The sequence below is a fragment of the Fistularia commersonii genome, chromosome 24 (genome assembly GCF_037954325.1).
Source record: "Fistularia commersonii isolate RoL2024-O1a breed Wild chromosome 24, RoL_Fcom_v1.0, whole genome shotgun sequence".
In the NCBI taxonomy this organism is placed as follows: Eukaryota; Metazoa; Chordata; class Actinopteri; order Syngnathiformes; family Fistulariidae; genus Fistularia; species Fistularia commersonii.
In genome coordinates this window covers 9,919,022-9,929,168 of record NC_141307.1, presented here as the reverse complement: position 1 = coordinate 9,929,168, position 10,147 = coordinate 9,919,022, and the positions used below count along the sequence as shown (strand labels likewise).

The 10,147-nt window shown below is 42.8% G+C and overlaps 1 pseudogene; it reads right to left on the bottom strand.

Annotated features, from left to right (window-relative positions):
* Nucleotides 1–3,696: 3,696 nt before the first annotated feature.
* LOC147220457 (uncharacterized) lies at nt 3,697–5,258 on the bottom strand (annotated as a pseudogene).
* Nucleotides 5,259–10,147: the final 4,889 nt, after the last annotated feature.

Genomic DNA, 10,147 nt, shown 5'->3' with positions numbered 1-10,147 from the left:
TAAGAACTTTGTTGTTGATCATTAACGCTCTCTGTGCCAGCTTAAAATGTTTAAGGACTCTTGGAAATACTGTTAGGTCTCACTGAAACATGAAAATGTCATATTTTAAGATCTGAGACCTTTTTATCATTTTACTTAAGAATCTAAATAATCAATGAGAAACAGGTGGCTGCATTATCCTAACCTTGGGTGGAGATATCACACATAGACAACTGAGAAGTAACACTATGCAACAATACTGAAACTACCCCAACTTCCAATGAAAATTTGGCATCAGGCATTGTGCCTCAAAATAACAATGAACAATCAATGTTCCATCATCCTACATCAAAATAATATTTCTTACATATTTCTTACTGTGTAAAATATACACAGAATAAATTTCCTTCATAAGCCACAAAAAAATCTTTAATGACATTTTGACATTGTTTTTGTTGATGCGAATTCTTGTAATATATTGCTTTGGTACATACACAACTAATAGCGCATTTGAAGAAAAGGTTATCTGCAAAATGTATTACTGAAAAGCCTCAAGAAAAATGTTTTTGTTACTATCTGTTCAATGCAACACAAATTACAAAATTAATTATTTCAAGCATGTTTATTTTAAGTTAAGTTCAATGCATGATTTTAAAAGTATATGCAAAGAAGTCACCATAAAAATTAAATCATCAGTTGTATGATTTCGTGCTCATTAATAATTAAAAATGTTGTAGAGATTCTTATTTTTTATTTTCAAGAAGGCTAGAAAATAAATCAAACAGCATTGTTCTATTTAATTTTTAAGATGTCACCCAAAATTACACCAAATTAAAACTGAACAAATAAATATATGAAATACTAGATTAACACCATAACAAAAATTTTAAAACCCTGTAAATAAGTGAATGAATCATAGTGATAGTAATCTATGATGCATTCGGCAATGGGTTAACCTTGAATGAGCAGTTACCGATCAGCTAGAGGAGGCTTTGGTATTATCATTTGTAGTAATTAATTGGGCACGAGTGTTTTGTTATATCGATTTTTTTTGTTTGTTTTTCCAGCAAGTCTTAAAAAAGAACATCTTTAATAAGAGGCATTATTTCTATCATTGTTTCATCCCACAGAAATTGATTGTAAATTTTGGGGGTTTTGGTCTCTCAGGCATGGGGGGAGTTTAGTGATGCCATGGAAAACAACTTCCACATGACTTTGAGGCGATTCTGGTCCACCATCAAGCAGCTCAGGAGGGGGAAGCATTGTACTTTCGATACCGTGTACAGTGAGTAAAAATGTGCTGTTGTATTAATAATACTTAGAGGTAACACTTTGTAATACTTCGAAGACCTCCTCAATCCCGCCAACATGCCTTCGAATGAAGAAGCAGAGGCTGGAGACTCTGGGCTCTACTTGTGGAGCTGAAGTTACCAAGGTATCAAAAAAGCTTAACAGTAGCAGGACCCCAGGGGTGAAGAGGATTCACCCTTGAGTTCCTCATGGCTCTGGATGTTTTGGGGCTACCCTGGCTGACAATCCTCTGCAACATTGCGTTGACATTGGTGGCAGTGCCTCTGGATTAGCAACCAGGGTGGTGATCCCTGTCCTAAATAGAGGAGTGATCGGAGAGTGTGTTCCAGCTACAGGGGGATCACACTCCTCACCCTCCCTGGAAAGGTCTATTTGTAACAATGGACTACACACTCAGAAGGGTCATTGAGGGTGCATTGGGAGTTTGCCCAACCAGTCTACATGTGTTTTGTAGATTTGGAGGAGGCATTTTACTGTGTCCCTTGGGAAGTCCTGGGGGGCACCCTAATGGAGGAGTTCAGGTATCTTGTCGTCAGGTGAATGGGTGCAGGGTCAGCAGTAATACGGACTCTGCATCGGTCTGTTATGGTGAAGATGGACCTGAGTCAAAAGGTGAAGCTATCGATTTAATGTCGATCTACACTTCCACCTTCACCTATGGGCACAAGCTACAGATAAGTAACCTGGAATAACCAAATCATGGACACGAGCTACCAAAATTAGTTTCCTCCACATGATGTCTTGGCTCTCTCTTTGAGATAAGGTAATGAGCTCGGCCACCCAGGAGGTGCTTAGAGTAGAACATGCAGCTCTGCATGAAGAGAAAACAGATAAGGTGGCTCTTCGTCTGCCCAGTATGCTTATAAACGTTCCTTGTTGAGGGGTCCTACCAGGAGGAGGCCCAAGGGAAGACCGAGGACACCTAAAGGGAAGATGCTTCTAGCCCAGCTATCCTGGGAACACCTTGGGATTCATCTTGAAGAGGTGGATCTTGTGGCCTGGGAGAGGGAAGTCTGGCCCACTCAGCTTCAGCTGCTGTCCTGGTGACTTGACCCCAGATAAGCAGTGGAAAAAGGATGGATGGACGGAGCTTTTATTTCCTAAGTTTTATTTTGAGACTTGTTAAAGAGATTATTTTTTGACAATACATGTTGAATAAACTCTAAGAATCTTGGCATATTTGAGGAATCTGAGTATCATTTAAACTCATTTAAACTCAAAAGTTAACTCTTTTGGAAATCATAATACGGTCACCCCAATTCTCATTCTCAGTAATTCCCATGGGTACATTGTATCAGAAATTGTTGGAATCCGGCACCAGGAGTCTGTGTGCAGTTCCCTTCACCTCTCAGTTCTTACAGTTCTTCACCAGAGAGCCTGATTGAACAGCAGCCCTGCAGGAGGATTTGGGCATGAGATGTACATATTGTGGAAGCAGCACAGATGATGAATGTTTTCGTTAGTTTTTCTCTATATTGGTATGTTAATCTTATTGATAATTATGGCTCCCCTGATCTGCTGTGTGGTACATTGTGTCAAACTGGTAAGTAAATTGGTAAGAGGAGGATGGCTGAATGGTGGTAGCTTATCAGTTGTTTTGTAAGATTGCCCTCCAGGTGTCCAGACTTGACCCTGAGGGGCGCCATGAGAATGACATGTTTAGACTATTCCTCCTTTTGTAAACTAAGACAATCAACTTTGTATCCTTGAGGGTTCTAATATGCCTTCGTGGGTTTGTGGGGGAGCACTCAGTTCCACTGATGAGACCAGAGACATTCAGTTACAACAGAGAACCCAAGTGTATTTAGGATAGAGGAGAACTTGAGTTTTTCTTTGTTCATTTCTTCAACCAATAAATTCTGCTTGCGTCTAACATGCCCTGCGAGAGGTCCGGTCTGGAAGTTATTGATTGAGTTTAGTTTCACATTGAAAATTATCTGCCTATCACACACAGGCTGTGCAAGACTGAGTGACAAGTGTTAGGCTTTTTTTCTTTTCCTTGTTATGTATTTTAGGATTCAAAATTCCAAGTGTTTTTTGGTCATGTCAGGAAACATATGGTCACGTCAGGAAATGTATTTCCTAACATATTTCCTGAAACAATAAATGATAAACATAATAGTACACTATCTGGTGTGCAAATTGAGAAAGTTCAAATTATATTGACAGGATATGCAAGTTGAAAAAGTGGTAGACAGTTGGAATTACCCACTGCTGCTTCTCTGACTTATATCAAAATCCTGCTGCATCTAGATAAAAAGCTTTTCACTCAAAATCTCACGATACGTGGTCGCATTTATTCTCTCCTTTATATGAATCAGTCGTCCTGGTCCCTTTGCAGAAAAACAGCCCCAAATGTTTCCACCCCCATGCTTCACAGTAGGTCTGGTGTTATTTGAATGCAACTCACTCCTCCAAACAAGTTGAGTTTGTACCAAAAAGTTCTATTTTGGTTTCATCGGACAATAGGACATTCTCCCAATCCTCTTCTGGATCATCCAAATGCTCTCTAGCAAACTTCAGATGGGCTTGGACATTTGCTGGCTTAAGCAGGGGAACATGTCTGGCACTGCGAGATTTGAGTCACTGGCGGCGTAGTGTGTTACTGATGGTAGCGTTTGTTACTTTGGTTCTGGCTCTCTGTAGGTCATTTACCAGGTCCCCCCATGTGGTTCTGGGATTTTTTGCTCACTGTTCTTGTGATCATTTTGAGATCTTATGTGGAGCCCCAGATCGAGAGAGATTATCAGTGGTCTATTGTATGTCTTCCATATTCTAATAATTGGTCCCACGGTTGATTTCTTCTCACCAAGCCGCTTACCTATTGTACATTCAGTCTTCCCAGTCTGGTGCAGGTCTACAATTTTGTTTTTGGTGTCCTTCGGTGCTGGAGCTGGTGACAGCTTTTTGGTCTTGGCCACAGTGGAGTTTGGAGTATGAACTCTTTGAGGTTGTGGACAGGTGTGTTTTATACTGATTACCAGCTCAAACAGGTTCCATTAATATACAAAATCAATTGTATTACATGCAAAAGATGGTCACATACAGTGGGGTTGTGATAGAGCAGAAATAGGCAGAGCAGAGGTTCTTTTTCCACTATTTACGGTGAAATATAACATAGTGTCTATGGCTAAGTATGTGCATCCATTTCCAATAAAGAAGGAAGTAAATCTGTAAATCTAAACAAGCTGATATGGCATTTATTCAAAACACCTATCTTGCTGATCGAGAAAGGGTTAGATATGTGAGAGATTGGGTTGGACAGGTGTTCCATAGCACATCAACAAGAAGCTTGGGGTAGCAAATTTGGGCCAGAAGAAACTGAGTTTTGTGTTATTAAAATAACACCAGTTGATCAAATCCAGTGTTGCAGGAGTGTTGTAAAGAATCTGAAATTGAATGGGAGGTGGGGTAACCCATCGATCAGTCATCGGTCAAACACAGGGCCACGCAGAGAGAGGTACAACCATTGACTCTGCAATACACATCTACGGATAACTAATGCCTGTTTTTTTGGAATCCAGGAAGAAAAGGCAAATGAAACAGAGACTCCCCCAATTTCAAATCAAACAAGGAACATTCTTGGACTCATTCAAAGTGCCCTGGTTGTACAATATAGCTGGCTACAGAATCCAAAATTCAAGTCTATAATGATTGCTCTGTTTCCTGTGCTACCGCCTGTTCTTGTTCCTCTATTTGACGTGCCTTTTTGGCTGCAACCCCTGTCCTTCTCTTGTTGGTATAGGCCAGCGCCTCTCGCCTGGCTGTGCCGCCACTTACCCAACCGGGCCTTTCTTGTTAGTGTACGTCAACTCCACTCGCCTGTCCCAACCATGCCTCTTAGATCGGGTCATACCAGCGCTTTCGCTTGTCCGCCCATTCCCAAGGGAGTTTGGATGTCTTAGTTCCCTTGACACCACCTCCCAGGGCTGGCTTTTCACCTGCCGCTGGAATTCTCCTGACACCATGGCCCAGTGGTTCATCCACTGCTGGAACCTCAATGGATGCCGGAGTTCTCCCACCGCTGACTCTGCAACCCCATTGTCAGTAACTGTACTTTGCACCCATAAACTTACCTTTTGCCTTTCATTAAGCGCTGTCCTTTCTACCTGCAGAAGGAGTGATTCTGCTAGTTGCCGTTCACATCCCTCCCATCTCCAACAGCAGTGACAGGCATGTAGCACTTAACAAACACTTAACTCCATCTGTACCAGGCCATCAGTGAGCAATAGACAGCACATCCAGACAACTAATCCTTGCTGGAGATTTTAATCACCCTAACCTCAGCCTCTCTTCCCAGAACCAACAAGAGGAGACAGCACCTTGGACTTGATCTCATCCACCCACAAAGGAGCGTAAAAGGCCTCCCCTCTACCCCACGTTGGACTCTCTGACCACTGTTATGCTAGCGCTGGCTTTCAGACCAAGGACTCCTTCGACAAGACCGACAGGGAAATTTCAAGCAGGCAGCCACCTGCAACAACCACACCGATATTGAGGAGTATACAGACACTGTTACATCTTATACTGACAAATGCATTGATGATGTAACCCACACCAAAACTGTCATCACCTGAGCAAACCAGAGCCTCTGCACATTTTTTACATTTACAAAATCCTGGGGCACACCACCAACCAAAATGATACAAAATGACACTAATACGGTACATATAATACATATGGTTAATGATATAGTTTTTTAAAGTATTTATACTCAGTGTGAAACCTTGGGCTGTTTTGATGAACACAAAATGGATATCCTGGCAGTAATGGTAGAAAGACACACACGAATCTCTTGCTCAACAGTTCTCAGTCGCCCTCTGTTTTTAGTTTTTATCGTAGTCAAGCTTGAGAAGCTCAGCTCACGCAGATATGTGCTTCAAACAGGAGCAATGTCAAAATAGCTTTGTTGGTCAGAATGGGGAACTCCTTGGCAACAGGTAACCAAAAACTGTCCAAAGGAAGATCAGCAAATTTTAGCTTTAAAAAGCACAATCTGGTTTCAGTTCAATGAGTTCCTCTTGCTCCTTTAAAGTTATGTCCTTTCCCTAACCTAGTCACGGCGTTCTGTGAAGGCTGACTAGAAATAAAATGACAAATTCTCCTTGGGAGTTTTCAGATGTGTGCCAATCAGCTCGCACATTGCAGCAGTGTTGCCATCATCTTTGGGGATCAAATAAAAATTGCATGTTCCACTCCCATTTTCTTACACAAAGACGCAAATAAGCGACATCGCAAAGGTCGCGTCTCCACAAAGTTCAATTTGCGCACAACATCATCCAACACAGGAGCTAGATCTGCAGGTAAGGTCTTTGCAACGAGGGCCCCACGGTGCAAAAAAACAGTGTGTAACAATAACATCTGGGTTTTTTTCTTTGACCCTACTTACGAAGCCTCTGATGCGCCCGAGCATGGCTGCGACTCCATCAGTGCAGACACCTCTGCAGTTTTACCACGCTAGCCCGCCTTTGTAAAGATATTCCGACGTGACCGGAAATATTTCCTCTCCTGCTGAGTGCCTTGCAAAATAGGAAGTTTTCTCTAATGGCTTCTCCATCCACAAAACGCACGTTGGCCAAGAGCTGACAATGTCCAAAAATATCCATAGACTGATCGAGTTGCAAGGCAAATTTCTTACTGATGCGCATCTTTTCTAAAACAACAGTTTCGATATCCGCAGACATGTCATCAATACGTCGGGCAATTGTGTTGTCCGAGAGAGGAACTTCTCTTTGGCCGCGTCAGGGCCGAGCATCTCATTTACAATGGCTTAAGCTGGCGGTATTAATGTTTCTGCCACAGTGTGGGACCTTTTTTGATTTAGCTACGAGTTCAGCAACAAGGTAGCTAGCTTTGAGGGCTCTTGAGGGCTTTACCTTTGTGGTTTTTCTCAAAAAAATGGCCAGGTTCTCATTGTTTGTATGTACATCAGCTTGTTTTGAACAGAAGGGTGTTTGGTTTGGCGATGGGGTTTAAGCTTGCTTGGCACAATGGCGCTATTGGATAGCTTCTCACCACACACCAAGCACAGCGTTGCATCCCCGGTGAAAGTGAATCCAAATGAAAGATAGCTTTCGCTGTATTGCCTCGAGCTCATTGTCTTTTCTTTTGTAGACCACTCATACTATCTTGGTCTTGGTCTTCATCTTGGTCGGAATTTTTTCCAAGGCTCTGTTCGGCATTTGCATTTTCCTTTCTCAGAAACTTCTCCATCACTGTCACTCGCTCGTCTTGCTGTGATCCCAAACTGCCACTGTCACGTGTCGCGCAGCACTAACTCTAACATTGACGTGATGACGTAGCGAGTGGCGTTCCATTTCTTCGGGAAAGATGCGCCTTATAAGCCAGTGGGCCCTGATAATTTCCAATGGCACACCTGACGATCTCTCACGGCACACTGGTACAAAATCAGTGTCCTAATCTACTTCCCTTCCAAATTATATACCAATCACTCTCCTACCTGTGTCCCTGATAGCATTAGCTGTAGTTATACAGTCATCTGGAAGCTCTCCCTGACCACCAGAGGCTTTCTGAACTCCTCCCTTAAAACCATACAACACTCCTGCCTTTTCAGCTTCCACCACTTTGTCCTCTTTGCTATCTTTGGCCGCTTCACCTTCCTTGTCACCAGAGTCATCCTACGAACCACCATCCTATGCTGTCTGGCTACACTCTCACCTACAGTTATTTTGCAGTCACTGATCTCTTTCAGGTTGCCTCGTCTATACAAGATGTAGTCTACCTGCGTGCTCCCACCCCCACTCTTATAAGTTACCCTATGTTCTTGTCTTTTCTGGAAAAAAGTGTTCACTACAGCCATTTCCATCCTTTTTGCAAAATCTACCACCATCTGTCCCTCTGCGTTCCTATCCTGTAAACCAAATCTGCCCATCACTTCTTCATCCCCTCTACTGCCTTCACCAACATGCCCATTGAAGTCTGCCCCAATTATTCTATGGGGATATTCTGCATTGCTTCATCTAGCGCATTCCAGAAGTTCTTCCAGTTTCAAAATCATAAGTCTATCTGACATTCTTTTCACCTCCATAACATTCCTAACAAACTCCTCCTTCAAGATAACTCCTACTCCATTTCTCTTCCTGTAAATACCATGACAGCACAACTTAAAGCTTGCTTCTAAGTTTCTAGCCTTACTACCTTTCCACCTGGTCTCCTGGACACACAGTATATCCACCTTCCTTTTCTACATCATGTCGACCAACTCTCTACCTTTTCCTGTCATAGTCCCAATAATAAAAGTCCCTACTCCCAATCGCGGACTCTTGCCTTTCCTCTTCCCTCTCTGCTTCCAAACTCGTCGTTGTTAACCCGGGCCGATCCAGTACGAGATTACTGGGTGTGATTCCCATGTTTGGTTGTGCAAAAGTTTGACCCCAAATGCCCTTCCTGACGAAACCCTCTGCATTTATCTGGACTTGGGACTGGCTCAGGGAGACACTGACCTGTGCTGCTTTGAGACTGCAGTCTTTGCACCAAGCTGTATACACACATAAAAAAAACAGCTTCATCCGTATCTGCGTGCACTTTATACTTCATACCTCATAGTTTAATGTTTACCGTTTAATGCAACCGTGCACTTTTCTGCTAATTTGTACTCAATAATTATTCTATAGTTAATTTCATGACACCATGGGATTGTCAGAAACGTCTTTTCTATTCTTCTGTATGTCAAGTACATATGGAGAAACTAACTATAAGGCTGACTTTGATTGCTACTTGTATGTCTTTTCTTCATACAAAATTGTACTTCTGTCCTTTGGAATTGATGATTTTTTTTTATTTTTATGTAATTGAATGTGGTGTGACTGTTTTGGAAAATATGCATGCCAACCATGGCATAAACATGTATGTTTGTAGCTGCCTTCTTATTTGAACTAACCGAGGAAAATTTAAGTACTTCAAGATTCAAAGTGTTTATTGTCATATGTACAGTGTGGAAACATGTTTCCCTGTACATTGAAAGTCTTATTTTGCTGTCCCGAGTGAATTCGGATTTGTTCTGACAATACATGGGTTGTGTAAACATTATTATAAATATGAACAGTGTTGGCAGTGCAAGTAAAACATTCAGTGCAACTCATAATATTCAGGTGCAATAGTGAGTACAGTTTAAATTGCACTAGTTCAATGTGCAGTGCTGCATTTAAAGTGTAGAAAAGAAGAATGATCGTCAGCTGTTTTAGGAGTCTGATGGCAGGTAGAACGTGTTCTACAGTCGTGTCATTCTACATGTCACACTTCTGTACCTCTGGCTGGAGGGTAGGAGTGTGAACAGTCCATGTTGAGGGTGGGCGTGGTCCTTGGTACTGGAGGCAGCCCTCTGTGGACTCTGCTGTGGTAGATGCTCTGCAGAGAAGGCAGTGGGGTTCTGGTGATCCTCTCTGCCATCTTTACAACTCACTGCAGGCGTCTGCGGTTCAAAGCAGTGGTGCTGCCGTACCACACGGTGATGCAGCTGGTCAGGATGCTCTCAACAAGGCAGCTGTAGAAGTTGCTGAAGATCTTAGGTGACATGCCAAATCTCCTCAGCCTACTCAGGAAGTACAGCAGCCCACCTGACCATCTGGGTGGCACTGAGGGACCAGTTGAGGTCCTCACTTAGGTGGACACCCCGGTATTTAAAACTGCTCACCCTCAAGACCTTGGAGGAACAATGGCTGATGAGGTCTCCTCTCCTTCCACATGTCCACTATCATCTCCTTGGTCTTGTCCGTATTGAGGGTGAGGTTGTTGTCCTAACACCACTTCACCAAACGGCCGCCTGCGTTCGTGATTATGCCGGCTGAGATCCTATTACCTATCCTGCCTGTCAGAAGTCCAGGAGCCAGTCAAAGAG